Here is a 14,130-nt window from a genome sequence, read left to right on the forward strand (position 1 = left end):
GTCATTGTAATTATTTTTTATTCATCCTGTTTGAAATGGGATCTCCGCTGTAATAAGGATTAGCATTTAGGGAGAGGGTTACCAAGCAGAGTCAGGGAGAAACCAAAGCTGGTCTCAGGGAGGGCAGATGTGGGGTGGGTGTACAGAAGAGCTCAGGGACGTTAGGGTTCTGCACGAGACCTGTTTCCATTCCAGAGTCATCTCACAGGACGAGTACAGGCTCTTGGTTTTTCGCACCAGCCGCCAGGGCAGCATGGGAAGAAGTGACTGTGGTTACCCGCCCCTGTAGCTCCTATCTGGCTTCCCATTCATACCCTACTTCCTGAATTTCTGCAAACCACACTTCAAACTTCTCTTTTCACATTAACCGAATACAACTCAGTTTCTTTCTATTTTTGAAGAAAAGAACAATTTCCTGGTTCTGATATTTTAATTTCATTTCTGGCACTCGAGACGGAAAAAGGCACACTGGATAAAGTATTTGTATCGTCACTACCGTTCATGTTCACACCGTAGCATTTGTACGTACGTACTCGGCACTGCCCAGAACCCAGAGTGAGATCTGATCCTGGTCCACGGGGGTAAGAGAGATGCTCAGTCCTAACGGGAAAATAATAACGTAGGAGCTGTTAGAGGAGATATGCACAGTTTGAGACATTTATAATCTAGTTAGATTCTTTAAATTAGGTAACCTGCTAGCTAAGACTGAATGACCTTTAGACTTTGTGGTCGGAGTATCAGGCACTGTTCTCTTCCTGCTCGGGGTAACAAACAAACAAACATACGATGGATGGAAGACGCATATGTCTCAGAAGCAAAACGTGGAAGTTTCTGGCTCACCTCTTTAGTTTCTGTTTTGTGCCAGAATGGATTGACCAAAGTTTTATTATTTGGTCCAGATGCTTCCTGGACCGTTTTGATTTTACTGAGACGAGGTGGTTAGAATATTCAGAACCAAGTAATTTTGGATGATTAGAAAATTCTGCCTCATGTGACTTTGTTATTATCTTTTCAAAAATAGGTCATTGTTTAAAAAATGGATTATGCTGATTTCTCTGCGTCATCTATTTCTTGTATCTCGAACAGCTAGGGGTGGGGGACCAGATGCACAAGGGAAAATGTGCCCTGAGTGGTCCTGGCTTCACTTAAAGAGAAATCATCACTTTATAGGTTCTGCAAATAATTTATAAATTACAAGTAAATTATATGATCTTACAGATGTTCAGAACTGTCCCGACTCTGAGGTTTTACTTCCCTTGCAAACTTACAAGATAGCCTGTCACAGTTTCATGGATACTGGTCGAGGGTACAAGCCTGCGTAGGAGGGAAAACGCAGTTTCTTGTCAGAGCAGTAACGGAAGCCGGGTGCTCTCCTCTTTAGATATGTGCCCCACACCCCAGTTTCCACAGGGAGACGTGAAAGGACGAGGCGGTGCTGTCCTGCAGGAGAGGGAGGCTGCCCTCTCAGAAATGAGTGGGCAGTCGCTAGGCCTGCCCCTTGCTCTGCAGAGAGACGTTGTCTCTGTCTTCCAAAGCTCTACTGGACAGACATCCTTGAAATTACAGTTTGAAACAAAGGACTGCCATTGCCTTGAACACAGGTGTGTAGAAATTGTAGACCCATCTGTGAATAATAATCGGATTTCAGGAGTCTTTGAGTCAGTATTTGGTAGAGACCATACATTGGGGGAATATTGATTTAAAAATTATTTATAACTACAGGGAAAAAATTGCAGATTCAGACTGTATGAGGAAGTAATAAGAGCAATTTACCTTAAGTTTGAATGTGATAAATCTGGTATTTCTTAATGTTATTTCTAGGAAGAGTGATTTCAATAGCATGACTTTTTTTTGGTCTTCCTTTGGACTCAGTTTATTTTTATCTTGTTATTAAGGTACAGTTGATGTATAGCATTATGATAGTTCCAGGTGTATAATATGATGATTCAATATTTGTATATATAGTGAAATAATCACCACAGTAATTCTGGTTAACATCCATACATGTTACAAAAATGATTTTTCTTGTGATGAGTAATTTTAACACCTATTCTTTTGGCAACAGTCAAGAATGCGATGCAGTGTTATCGTCTGGAGCTGTATATATTGTTTAGCAGTATGTACTCCGTCACCATGCTCTACGCTCTAGTCCCACGGCTTATTTATCTTATAACTGGAAGTTTGTACCTTTTGACCCCCTTTACCCATGTTGCCCACCCTCCCCCCCCACCACCCATTTGTTCTCTGTATCTATGAGAGTTTGTTTCCTTCTTTTTTTTTAGATTCCACAAAGAAGTGAGATCACGGAGTGTTGGTTTTTCTGTGTCTGATTTATTTCACTTAGTATGATGCCCTCAAGATCCGTCCATATTGTTGCAAATGGCAAGATTTCCTTCCTTTTTATGGATGAATAATATTGCACTGTGTTTCTGCCTCTCTCTCTCTCTCTCTCTCCTGCATTTTCTTTATCCACTCGTCCATCGAAGGGCAATTAGGTTGTTTCTGCTCCTTGGCTCTTGTAAATAAAGCTGCTGTGAACAGGGGGATCCGGACAGCTCTTCAAGACAGTGATTTTCGTCTTCCTCACACATATATCCTACAGTGGAATTACTGGATCAGACGGTAACCCCATTTTTAATTTTTTGAGAAACCTGCACACTGTTTTCCACAGTGACGGCAACAACTTACTTTCCCATCAACAGTCCGCAAGGGTTTCTTTTTGTCCACATCCTCTCCAGCTCTTGCTGTGTCTTGCGTTTTCTGACCAGCTGGGAGGTGGTATTTCACTGTGGTTTGGGTTTGCATTTCCCTGATCATGAGTGATCTCGAACGTCTTTTCATGTGTCTGTTGGCATCTGTGTGTCTTTGACAGATTTCTATTCAGATCTGCCCATTTTCAATTGGATTGTTGAAGGGGTTCTTTTGCTATTGAGTTGTATGGGTTCTTTATATGTTTTAGATATTAACCACTTATCAGATATATGGTTTCCAAATATTTCTCCCATTCAGTAGGTTGTTTTTTCATTTCTTTGAAGATTTCCTTTGCTATCTAGAAGCTTTTTAGTTTGAAGCATTTACTTATTTTTTAAAAAGGGAAATTATGCAAAAAAGAAAAATAGTTTGAATGGTCACATCTAATATTTTTGGCTTTCTTTTTGACAAACTGTTTATATAAAGACTTTGTTATTAAGATTGTCTCCTTAAATTGGCCATAAAGAGGTTTAATCTTTACTGCTTTCAGGTATGTTGTGCTTAATGAGGGTCAATCCATGATATTCATTTAGTCTTTTCAATTCGTTCAGTAGTTTCCCAGAATGTGTTTACTGATTAAATGCTAAATACTCATTTCCAGGAAGTTTGGAGCTTAATTGTTTTTTTATAGAAGTATATTGACTTGAAAATATGTTTTTATATAGAGAAGATATTTTCTGATTTTAAACATTTTCTCTAAGCACACCAAACTGTGGGTAATGACTACTTTGCCTTAAATACTTACATACCTACAGTCATATAACTACTTTTAATGGAAATGATTGTTTTATCTTTGGTTAATGCTGCCCCCAAATTAAAGATTTCATTTTTAAATCACATGGTTCAATTTACTGTAAATATTACAATCCAATAAAATATAGGAATCACCTTTTATCCCACAACACTATTAAGTGAACCTAATGAACATATAATTAAGTAAATAATATTATTTTTTTAAGATTTTGTTTATTTATTTGACAGAAAGAGAGAGAGAGAGAACAAGTAGGCAGAGCCGCAAGCAGAGGGAGAGGGAGAAGCAGACTCCCCGCTGAGCAGGGAGCCCGATGCAGGACTCGATCCCAGGACCCTGAGATCATGACCTGAGCGGAAGGCAAACGCTTAACTGACTGAACCACCCAGGCAGCCCAATATTATTTTTAAAGTAATAATGAAATACAGCGACATGGAATATTAAGAAGTATTACATTTGGTAAGAGCACATTTTTCCAAACGCAGAGAGGTTATACCACCTGCCGTCCGTGCACTGCACATTTTTTAACTTAATCCGTTTATATTTTATGATGTATCAGTGTCTGAGAAACATTTACACATAAACGATGTAGTTATTCAGCTGCCCTTTTTCCCTATTTATTTGTGCTTATAATAAATATTATAAATTTTGCCATTGAAATTAAGTTTTCTTTTTCCTTTCTGCTCCTTAAAAACACTATGCTGTATTTTAGGGTTATGGAAAATATTATTATTAGTTGCACAAATATTTTCATAATAGAAACAACAGAAATCAAATTAAAATTAAGGAAAAAAGTATCAATACATCTGAACTCTAGTAAATCAAATTGTATTTCTCTCAGTTACCTTCTCGTACTCATCCATGTATATGCCTGATTTTACAACATAGTAGGCATATCTGTATCTTTTTAAATACAGTAGAGTATCATACCTGTTTTTTTACATGTGTGATAAGTATTCTTCATAATAATCATGTTAAAAGTCACATAAAAGTATATTGAGGAACTTTTTATTGAGGAATTAATTATATGATTAATAATTTCCTTATTGTCAGACGTGTAAGTTGATGTAAATTTTTGTTCTTATATAGTGTTGCCAAAAATATCTTACATATATTTTCAATGTATTTTAGATTCTTTTTTAGACTAAATTAAAAGAAAATTTCTGAAGCACAAAAACTTAATATAAATATTTTCATATTTTTAAACCATATTATTAAATTACTCTCCACAAACGCTATTCCTGTTTCTGCATCATCAGCAAAAAAGGGCAGATAAAAATTTCACTTCAGTATAATACGCTTTTGGTGATATCGTTTTTTATACTGCTGCTGATTTAGTGTATGAAAAATAACCCTCTTACTAGTTTTAATTTGCATTTATTTAGTTATTAGTTGATTGGACATTTTTCCATATGCTACTTTACTAATTATATTTTATACCGTGTGAGTTATATTTCCATGAACTTTGACTATTTATCTATTAGGGCCATAATATTTTCCTCACGATTTTATATAAGCCCTTTCCAAAATACAGTACCCTAACCCTTTGCTATCTTATTCAATGTAGTGTTTTTCTCTCAGCCACTTTCTTTTCGTTGAAATTATTTTATTATAAACATTTAAAACGTTTATTTCATTATGGTCCCTTCTCACTGGTGTTTAATTATAATACAGATCTGATAAATATTGACTGACTTTTTATTGCCTTTTTTGCTCTTTTCTTGGGTTTGTTTTTATTTAGTTAACTAAATAAAACATGTGAATATTTTATTCATGTTTCTTTAGCTATATGATATAATATGAAATACAAATTATACAAATGATTATTTTTCCGTGAAGTTGACTTATTTGCCTCACATAATTTTTTCCCACACATAATTTCTTTTGTAAATATTTTAACTTCTTTATTGTGGTAATGTGCATATAAAATAAAGCTTAATTTTGAATATTTTCGAGTGTACAGTTCAGTGGTGTTAAGCACACTGACCTTGTGCAACCATCACCATGTCCACCTCCAGAGCTCCTTGCAACTTGCAGAACTGATCCCTGCACCCTTTGCACAAGAACTCCCATGAGCCTCTTTCCCCAGTACTGGCAACCCTGCTGCTACTTCCTTTATGTTTTTTTTTAAGTTCTCCCCCCTCCACCCCCATACTGTAGCCTCTGATAAACTACCACTCTACTCTCTTTTCTATGAGTTCAGGGTGCTTTTTGTTTGATTTTTTTTTTTTAATAAAGTATTTTACACATACAAGTCATATCATGCAGTTTGTCTTCCTGTGTCTGACTTATTTCACTTAACATAATACTCTCAAGATTTAACCATGTCACAAATGGCAGGATTATTTTTAAGGCTGAATAAAATCATACATATTTCAAATTTTCTTTATCCATTCATTCATTGGTGGACATTTAGGTTGTTTCCATTTTTGGGCTTTTGTGAAGAGTGCTGTGAGGAGCCTGAGACTGATATTCACTCAAGATCCTGACTTTATTTCCCTTCTCTTCCCAGAAGTAGGGTTGCTGGATTATGTGGTAATTCTAATTTTAATGTTTTGAGGAACCACCATACTAATTTCCATAATAGCTGCACCACTTTCTATTCCCATCGACAAGGTACGAGGGTTCCCTTTTCTCCATATCCTTGAGAATTCTGTCAACTTTTGACTTTTGATCATCGCCACTCTAAGGTATGAGGTGATACCTTATTATGGTTTTGATTTGCATTTCCCTGTTAATTAATGATGTTGACCATCTTTTCACAGATGTGTTGGCCATTTGTACATTTTATTTGGAAAATTTTCTATTCATGTTTTTGCCCATTTTTAAATCAGGCTTTTTTTTTTTTTTTTGCTATTGTTTTAAGAGCTCCTTATATATTAGGGACATTAACCCTTTATCAAATACATGGTTTGGAAATATTTTCTCCCATTTCATAGGTTACCTTACATTTTGTTGATTGTTTCCTTTACTGAGCAGAAAGTTTTAGTTTGACATACTCCCACTTGAGTATTTTTGTTTTTGTTTCCTGTACTTTTGGTCTCAGATCCAAGAAATTATTGCCAAGATCGATGTCAGGGAGATTTCCCCCTGTGTTTTCTTCTAGAAGTTTGATGGTTTCAGGTCTTATGTTTAAGTGTTTAATCCACTTTGATTTGATTTTTGTATATGGTATAAGGTAAGGGCCCACCTCCATTCTTTAGTATGTGAATGTCCAGTTTCCCAACAGCATTTATGGAAGAAACTGTCTTTCCCCCATTGTGTATTCTTGGCACCTCTGTTGAATAGTAGATGACCATATATCATGGGTTTATTTGGGGGCCTCTGTTTTTCCATTGATCTATATATCTTTTTTTGTTGTTGTTGTTCCAATATTGTTTTGATTACAGGAAGTGTGATACCTTCAGCTTTGTTCTTTTTACTTAAGATTGCTCTGGCAATTTGGGGTCATTTGTGGTTCCGTATGAATTTTAGGATTATATTTTCTGTTTCTGTATAAAATGCCATTGGAATTTTGATGGGGATTTTACTGAATCTGTAGATTACTTCAGGTAATATGGACATTTTAATGCTATTCATTCATCTAATGCATAAACACAGGGTACCTTTTTACCTATTTGAGTCATCTTCAGTTTCTTTCATTAATGTTCTATAGTTTTCATTGTGTACCTCTTTACCTTCTTGGTTAAGTTTATTCCCAAATATTTTGTTCTTTGTAAATGGGCTTATTTTCTTAATTTCTTTTACAGATAGATTTTTGTTTGTATATAGAAACTCAACTAATTTTTGTTATTGATTTTCGTATCCTGAAACTTTACTGAATTCATTTATTCTAACAGTTTCTTGGTGTTTTTTTTAGGGATATATATATATATATATATATATATATATATAGTCATGTTTAACTTGACTAAGAAAAAAATGATTCAAATAAATAAAATCAGAAATGAAAGAGGAGACATTACAACTGATACCACAGAAATACAGAGAATCATAAGACACTACCTTGAACAATTATATGCCAGCAAGTTAGATAACCTAAAATAAATGAATAAATTCCTCAAAGTATACAACCTACCATGTCTGAATCATGAAGAAAGAGAAAATTTGAACATACCAATAACAAGTAAGGAGATTCATTTAGCAATCAAAAATCTCTTAACAAAGAAAAGTCCAGGACTAGATGGTTTCTAGTGAATTCCATCAAATTCTTGGTAAATTCTATCAAATATTTAGAAAAGAATTGATACCACTCTTTCTCAAATGCCTCCAAAAAACTGAAGATGAAGGAACACTTCCAAATTCATATGTTGAGGCTGCATTACCGTGATACCAAAGGCAGGCAAGGATACTACAAGGAAAATAAAAAAATTACAGGCCAAACCCTTGATGAACATTGATGTAGAAGTTTTCAGCAAAATATTAACAAATTGAATTCAACAGCTCATTGAAAGATCGTATGCCATGATCAAGTTGGATTAATCCCCAGGATGCAGAGATGGTTCAATACGTGCAAATCAATAAATGTAATACACCACATTAACAAAATGAAGGATAAAAGTCATATGATCATCTCAATAGATGAAGAAAAAGTACCTGACAAAATTCAACATCCATTCATGATAAAAACTTTGAACAAATTAGATATAGAAAGAATGTACCTCAACATAATACAGGTCACATAAGACAAGCCCGCAGTAACATCATACTCCGTGGTGAAAAGCTAAAAACTTTTCCTTTAAGATCAGGAACAAGGCAAGGGTGCCCACTTTCACCACTTTCTCTATTCAACATAGTTCTGAAAGTCTTAGCCAGAGCAATCAGGCAAGAAAAAGAAATATAAGGCACCACAAATTGTAAGGAAGAAGTAAAATATCCTCACATAATTTCAATAAATAATTCCTTTAAGATATATCCTTTTTTAAAAATCAAACTGTTGAATAAATCAGGTGTATTTCTAGACTTTGAGTTCTTTTCATCTAACATGGGTGTTTAATTTTGTATCTTACTTGCTCTCTAGTCACTTCTGGTGATTAAAGTAGGCCTTTCTTCTTACCTGAACATCACACCATGTTTTTTAAAGACACCTGGATTGTCATTCTTTATGAAAAAGTGATATTTGAGCATAGAATGAATCAGAAAACACAGAGGGGTAATAAGGGAGAATGCAAGTCACCCTCTACCCTCAGTCCCACTGCCCAGAGTTACCCACTGACATTTTCTTGCATGTCCTTTCAGACAACGTCTGTGCATTTGCAACACTGTGGGTGTGTGTGCGTGTGGGTGTGTGTGATTCTTTTTCTTTTTTTACGAAGCAAGATTGGATTATTTCTTCACACTTTTCTGCACCGTGATGTGTTTGCACTCAGTAGTTTTTGGTAGTTGTTTCCTTTCAGTCTTCTTTTTACAAAATAAGCATGGTATTTACGGACACAGCATCTCCTATAGTAGAAAGGGTGTGTGTGCTTTGCTGTCACATAGAACTGGGGTCCAGCATTAGTTACACGGCTTGTTTCCTCCTTGGACAAACTACTCTTTAAATTTTGTTGTCTGTGATGTAAGTATAACACCTCTTTTCTTAGTTTGTTGGGGAGATTAAATGAGGTGGTCAATTTTAAATGCCTGGTATATTGTACAAGAAGGTAAGGAACAAGAGAACTATATTTCAGAAAACCTGCTTTGTTGGAGTTTACTTGGATTATGGTCAGTTTTATAGGAATCTTATTTAAGTCCCATCACTGAAATAACAGCTTCCATGTACATGATAAGTCTTCTATGCTCTGAACAGCCTTAAGGACTATTCGGAGAAAAGAGAGTGTTTAAAGACCACTCTAAGGTTTCTGACCTAAGGTGAATGGAGGGGCCATTCGCCAACTTAGGGAAGACTGGGGAACAGGCAAAAATAGAATACAAGAGTACCATTTTGGTCATATTAGATTTTAGATGCCTATTAGGTATCACGAAGTGGCATCGATAGGGTGGAATTCAGGGATGAGCCCAGTTTTGGGGATATTGATTTGACATTTACTGCCAGATGCTAGATGGGCTCTTTTAAGAGGTGAGTGGAAATAAGGGAAGAAAAGAGAACCAGGACAAGTACCTTGGGCATTCTGACATTCGGAGTTCAGGCAGAGGAGGAGGGACTGGAAAGGAGACGCTAGTAAGATAGGAGAAGAACAGGGGAATTTGGCATCTCAAGAACCTAGAGAAAACAGATTTTTCAGGAAGGAAGTATTTGTTTTTGTCAGCGTTGCTGGGACAACAAGAAAGATGGGAATAGATGAATTGACTGTTGACTTTTGTTTTTTTTAATTTTTTATTTCGAGAGACAGAGTGAGCAGGGGGAAGGGGCAGAGGGAGAGAGAGAGAATCTTAAGCAGACTCCACACCCAGCACGGAACCCAACACGGGGCTGATCTCATGACCCTGAGATCATGACCTGAGCCGAAATCAAGAGATGGACACTTAGCCAACTGAGCCACCCAGGCGCCCCTACTGAATTTCCAATAGGTGTCAGTAACAGCTGTGATGAAAAGTGTTTAGTGGAGTAGTAAGTAAAAAGTCCTGAGTAGGGTTAGTTGGGGAGAGTACAGGGTCAAGAGGATGGAGGCACTATGTCTATACAGGACTTTTGAAAACTATTGCTATCTGAGGGAGTTTTTTAAAAGCACACTTCCGGTGCCCTCCTCTTGCCCTCTTTTCCTACATGAACCTGTTGAAAATACCATAAATGCCCTCTTATCCGACCCTGTTGGGACAGTAGCTAATAGTTTAATTAGAAGAATGAATTGAAGCAGAGACTTATGAAAAATGCCTTGCCCATAACTTAACACTTTAAGGTAAAATGTAAGTTAGGATTGATTCACCCATATTTTGATTTCGCAAGGTTGTACCTTGAGCATATTTAAGATTTAGTCACTAATTGGTACCTCATGTCTTTCTCCTATCAGTCACACTAAAACACCTCATTTTTGATTTACAATATCAGTTTTGTTTACATAGACTGAGAAGTTAAAAACTCCTCCAAAACAGTCTGAGTACAGAATTCTTCTAGATTTTTATGAGTTTCCTTCTTTAGAGCTGCTTTACTCCATCTAATTACAGAGCATTTTTTTCTTAGTAGACTTGTCCTTATCAATTCTTCCCAAAGTATCCAAATTACTCTTCATAGAACTGATAAATCTGACTTTGCATCCCTACTCCGTTAGTGAACACACAGCTGGCTTGTCTTGGAGCTGCCGGAGCAGAAGTGTACGCTGGCCACAGGTGTTCCGTGCACTGAGAGCTCAGCACGTTTGTTTTCCTGGTGGGCAACATGGGTTAATCCAGGGGTTAGGGAAAAGGGGGCAGTTAAGAGTCGTTAGATTGCCTTAAAATGGAAGGTTTCAGATACGTTAAAGAATGTGAGGGTTTGAATTTCTGCTGAAAACCTCTGACTATGGTTTCATGTGTGTAAGAAAAAAAGCAATAATAATTTAAAACAACAAAAAAGTAATGATAATAACTTAATTTTTGCCCTCATGCTTTATTGAGAGACCTATCACACATACGAAAAAGTAAGTAAAATATACGTGTACAGTTTAAGTAATAACTGTAGAATGAGCTCCTTGTAACCAGTGCCAAGGTCAAGCACACGTTCCCTAACCCAGAAGACACCATCCATGGGCCTCCTTCCAGTCTGACTCTTGAGATGATCATTTCTCGGTTTTTCATTACTGTGCTACTGACGTTTTTATCCTTAAGCAATATACTGTGTTTGAATTTCCTGTAGAGGGATTGTGCCATTTATATTCCTTTATTTTTAGCCTTATTTGTACACATTATAATTTTGAGATTGATCAGTGTGGCGTGTAGCTCTCGTTCATTCATTTCCATTACTGTAGGTATCCCACTGTATGGATACAGCATAATTTATTTATCCGTCCTATTATCAGTAAATGTGTGATTTCTAGGTTTGGACCATCCTAATCGTGCTGCTCTAAGCCTTCTTACATGCATATCATATGTGCGTGTGTATTTGAGGTGCTTGTAAGCCTGCCCCGTCAACTATGGCAGGCACCAGACAATGGGTACTTCTGTTAAATTAATAAGATTAAATGAAATTAAAACCTCAGGCCCTCAGTTGTGCTAACCACCTTTCAAGTATTCAGTAGACAGATGTGACCAGTAGCTGTAGTACTGGACAGCACCAGTTACGGAATATTTCGATCACTCCAGAAAGTTCTCTCGGACAGCCCTTCTCTGGGGTACATGCCTAGGAGGGGAATCGTTAGGACCTGGGATAGATACGTCTTCAACCTTAACCAGACAGTGCAAAACTAGTGGCTATACTAGTTTCTAGCCCACTCAACAGTATGAGAACCCTGCTCCTAACTACACTTCTACGTTCCCGAAAACACTTGGCTTAGATATGGCATTAATCGGGGCTGCTGTTACAAGGTACGGTACACTGGGTGGTGTCACGATGGAGACTCACTGTCTTACAGCTCCGCAGGTCGCGGTCTGAGATCCCCTGTCCCGGACCCATCTCCTTGGCTTGTAGACCACTGTCTTCTCCCTGTGTCCCCGTGTGTGTCTCCAGGTCCAAATATCCCCTTTCTATGGGGATACCCATCCTCAGGATTAGAGCCCACGCTAAGGACCACATTTTACTTTGATTACCTTTGCAAAGACTCTGTTTCCAAATAAGGTCACGTTCTGAGGTCCTGGGGGTTAGCACTTCAGCATAGATCTGGTGGGGGCACCATTGGACCCATAACAAATCCTTTAGATGCCTTAGTATTTGCAAATGTGGCGGAAGTTCAGTGGTGTTGCCTTGTCACTTTATTTCCCTTGATACTAGAGTTTGAGCACATTTCTTACGTATCTATTGCCCATCTGATAATCCCCTTTTTTATTAAGTATCTGGCCAAGGTTTTACTCTTGTTTTTTTCTATTAGCCTGCCTGTTTTTTCAGATTGCTTTAGAGGGGTTCTTTTACTATGCTGCTTTGTTGGCTATGTGTTGCAGTTATATTCTCCTACTCTATGGTTTGCCCTTTACTTATTTTATTTTAATAAAAATAAGTTCCTAAATGTAATGTATAATTACATACGTAGATAATAACATGTGTTATTACATACATTAATAAACGTTTCTTTTATGGTTGGTACTTTTTTTTTTAAGATTTATTTATTTGAGAGAGAGAGAGCGTGAGCAGGGGGAGGGGCAAAGAGAGAGGGAGAAGCAGACTCCTGGCTCTGCTTGGAGCCCAACGCGGGCCGATCCCAGAACCCTGAGATCATGACCTGAGCTGAAGGCAGGTGCTTAACCAACTGAGCCACCCAGGTGCCCCTATGGTTCGTACTTTTTGTGTTATTAAGAAACCCTTCCTTACCCTGAGGTTATGACCATTGTTTTCCTATACTGTCTTCTAAAAGCCTTGTAGTTTTGTTTTTCCCATTTAGGTCATTTTTCCACCCAATATTGTTTATGTTAGGTAGGGGTAATCCCAGCATCATTTATTGAAATTTTACTTTTTCTCCAAAAACTTTCTCTGTGCAAAATTTCCATAGGTCTGTTGATACTACTTTATTCTGTCCTTTTGGTCTGTTTTTCCACCACTATGTCAATATTATACTTTCTTTCTTACCAAGGCCTTATAATAAGTCTTATCTGATAGGGCAAGTCTTTGCAGCTCGTTATGTTTCTTTAAGAGTTTCTCAGCTATGCTTGGCCCTTTGTATTTCCTGGTTTTTTATAGCCATGTTTTGTCAGACCAAGTTCCCGTCTATTCCTGGTTTGGTAAGAGACTTTTTTTTTTTTAATCATAAATAGAAGTTGAATTTTATCAAACCTTTTTTTCCTGCAGCTGCACTTTACTTTTTTGAAAATTCACTACTTCCCAAATGATGTGCTAGATGCTTTATATACATCATGTCTAATCTTCAGATCAGTTTTGCAGAGTAAGTGATATTATTGCCATCTTGTAAATGAAAAAAAAAACGACTAGGTTTAGAAATGCTCAAGTAGAGCTACCCTATGATCCAGCCATTGCACTACTGGGTGTTTACCCCAAAGATACAGACGTAGTGAAGAGAAGGGCCATATGCACCCCAATGTTCATAGCAGCAATGTCCACAATAGCTAAATCGTGGAAGGAGCCGAGATGCCCTGCAACAGATGACTGGATTAAGAAGTTGTGGTCCATATATACAATGGAATATTACTCAGCAATCAGAAAGAATGAGTTCTCAACATTTGCTACAACATGGACGGCACTGGAGGAGATAATGCTTAGTGAAATAAGTCAAGCAGAGAAAGACAACTATCATATGATTTCTCTCATCTATGGAACATAAGAACTAGGATGATCAGTAGGGGAAGAAAGGGATAAAGAAAGGGGGGGTAATCAGAAGGGGGAATGAAACATGAGAGACTATGGACTATGAGAAACAAACTGAGGGCTACAGAGGGGAGGGAGGTGGGGGAATGGGATAGACCGGTGATGGGTAGTAAGGAGGGCACATATTGCATGGTGCACTGGGTGTTATACACAACTAATGAATCATCGAGCCTTGCATCGAAAACCGGGGATGTACTGTATGGTGACTAACATAATATAATAAAAAATCATTATTAAAAAAAAA

General features: G+C 37.2%; 1 long non-coding RNA gene across 1 annotated transcript; it reads left to right on the top strand.

Annotated features, from left to right (window-relative positions):
* The first annotated feature begins 1,405 nt into the window (after positions 1 to 1,405).
* On the top strand, positions 1,406 to 3,782 carry LOC103662471. The gene is made up of 3 exons (XR_568465.2): positions 1,406 to 1,601; positions 2,487 to 2,622; positions 3,733 to 3,782. It is a non-coding gene; the product is annotated as an uncharacterized LOC103662471 (long non-coding RNA).
* Positions 3,783 to 14,130: the final 10,348 nt, after the last annotated feature.

Source organism: Ursus maritimus, unplaced genomic scaffold (assembly GCF_017311325.1).
Source record: "Ursus maritimus isolate PB19 unplaced genomic scaffold, ASM1731132v1 scaffold_16, whole genome shotgun sequence".
In the NCBI taxonomy this organism is placed as follows: domain Eukaryota; kingdom Metazoa; phylum Chordata; class Mammalia; order Carnivora; family Ursidae; genus Ursus; species Ursus maritimus.